The following is a 2,738-nucleotide window of genomic DNA, read 5'->3' as shown; positions in this document are numbered from 1 at the left end:
GAAACATTATCATTCAACTAGTAAGGATTACGTGAAGTATGATTATTTTTTTGTTTTATTTTTTTAAAGTTATAGAGAAGAATATTTATATCTCAGTGCTATGTAACAATGCTTTGGAGCAGAAACTCAGAAACTTGTAACCTTTAGATCAATCTCTGACAAATAGTTTGAGTTTAGTACTCTAGTTCCTTAATGTGGGTTACTTTGACTGTTTTAATGGCTTTTTTTTTTTCTCTCTCTCTCTCTCCCTCTTTTTTATTTTTAGTTTTTTTTTTTAATTTCTGAAAGAGAGGTTAATGTCAGGCTGTGTCATTTACCGAGTATGCTAAATGAAACAATTATGCCATGACTACTAAATAAGAAATGATACCATCATGTAGAATGCTATTTTACTTATGAGGTTGAATTATATTGACAAAATTATGCCATTATAACTTTAGCTATGAAATATGTGGATGCATGCCATATAAGAAGAAGCATTGAATTATGCCTGTGGGTCTTTGACTATATAAATGGTTATAAACTGTACTAGAAATTTTGAATGATTCAATTTTTAAATGGTTATAAACATGCTTCTGATGATGAACACAAAACCCCAAGTAATAATCGATTTTATTTTAAAGAAAATGTCAAAGCAAGAGTCAAAGTTGGTGGTTGGTGTAAATGTCAATGCAACAAAGGGAATTATATTGATGCTTGCTCAATGGTATCATTGTCCAAACTATCAGGGGTTATGTAATTTCTTGTCCAGCCAAGTAGAATAGTTTACACTCATCAATCACATCTTCAAGGCTCATTCCAATATGTTAATCCTTGATACTACGAGCAGCTTGGATTTCTTTTGAATAGGTATGGTATAGATTATACTCGTTCTTCAATCTTAATCCCAATTATTTTTATGGCTACTCTACTAGAATCTTACAATTTCTTTTTTAATTATTTGATTGATTGATTTAAACTATGATATCCTTTTAATTTCTTATTGATTTCAAATTGCAGGAACCAAGAAGCTAGAATTTGGTTGCTAAGGAACCTTTGAAATTTGAGATCAAAGTTCCACTAACTTGAAAAATTTGTGGAAGATATAAATGATTTAACATTAATTTAGTGAAAAAACATTTAAATCTCTTATTGCCATTGAGATTTTCTTTTGCTCTTTTTTTTTTAGTTTTAGTTATTAGCTGATAATAAATGTATTTTTTTGCTGATTGTATAAATATGAAATACTATTTTTATCTCAATTAATTAACAAAATAATAGTGCTATAATTATTATGCAAGCTAGCTAATCTAGCACAGCATGTGCTGTTTTTTTTTTAAAAAAAATTGGGGTACACACTATTTGTAACGGGCAGATATCATGCCCGTTATAAATAACCCCGTTATTTGTAATGGGCAGTTGAAATGCCCGTTTCAAATAAGTCGTTATTTGTAACGAGCACTTGAAATGCCCGTTACGAATAATGGGTTATTTATAACTGACAGTTGAAATGCCCGTTCAACTGCCCGTTACGAATAACCCGTTATTCGTAACGGACACTGCCCATTACAAATAACACTCGCTATCAGTAACAGTGGCATACGTAATGCTCGCTGCCCGTTACGGATAGGCCTTTTTTAACCATTACGGATAGCTATTTTTCTACTAGTGTCTTTTAATGGTTGCATCTTTTGAGATATCAACCGTTTCAATAACATTAATTACCAGTGTTTTATTATAAAGTGTTTCCATTGCCTTAATTATATTTTTGTCATTTTCATTGTTAGCTAAGCAATGCTCATCATCTTGAGTAAGGGAATGGCACTAGGAGTAAGCAAAATAAGACAAGTTATTAAATTCGGAAATCATTACATCTAATAAAGAGATGTCCGTTAGGACTTGACTACTAACTATCCTAGGAGTAGACTTTGAAGTAGAAGGGACTGAAAGTGATGCTACTACATAAGGTTTAAAGGACTCGACTACAGAAGACTTGAATTCAGACTAAGACTCTGACTCGGATTCATCGAACATTGGTCCTTCTCCTGTTGTTATGGAAATCTTTCTTCCACATCGTGTGGTCACCTTCACATTCTTTCTCCATCCTTGAACTAATCCCGTTGTCGGCGTAATGACCTTTATGGGATCAAAGTCTTCGCTTTGCAAGGCCGTTTAAATAAGCGCAGAATTGTCATCGATACACTTAGGCTAATTTTTCTCATAGCCAAAGAGTAATCCAAAGACATTAAAGTCACTGTATGGAGGTACTTTCTCCTTATGGATAAGATTTAGGATGTCATCCAAGAAATTGCAATATAGGAAGATTTTGAACCCAGGTTATCTCGTCCCATCTTTGACAAAGGGTTCAGGAAATTCGTAACATGGGTAGTCCTCACTCTCTCTTATGAATTGACCATTTAGAGTGAGTGGAGACTAATCCATTGGGATTGCTTTATTTTAAGTACGAGCATTTCTCCGTGCATTAATATTTTCCCGGGCTTGCTTATAATCTTTGGAGTCAATTCAAAATCAAGTTCAAAAGTATCTAATTTAGGAAGGCTAGGCAATCCCATTTGTGCTGTTACTCCTTTCTTCTTTCCTAGAGTCATTCTTGGAAAGTGTCCTTTTTTTCGGAGTATACCATTAACTATCATGTTCAAATGGAGGTTGTAGTGAAGAGAGGTCTTTTATTTTTCGTCGATAAAAGAGACCTCTTTTGCGTTAAAGCCCCATAACTCTTCATTACTTTCATTGTGCTC

This window comes from Chenopodium quinoa, unplaced genomic scaffold (assembly GCF_001683475.1).
Source record: "Chenopodium quinoa cultivar QQ74 unplaced genomic scaffold, ASM168347v1, whole genome shotgun sequence".
NCBI classification, from domain to species: Eukaryota; Viridiplantae; Streptophyta; class Magnoliopsida; order Caryophyllales; family Amaranthaceae; genus Chenopodium; species Chenopodium quinoa.
The sequence above is the reverse complement of the archived record's forward strand: the minus strand, read 5'-3'. Positions refer to the sequence as shown.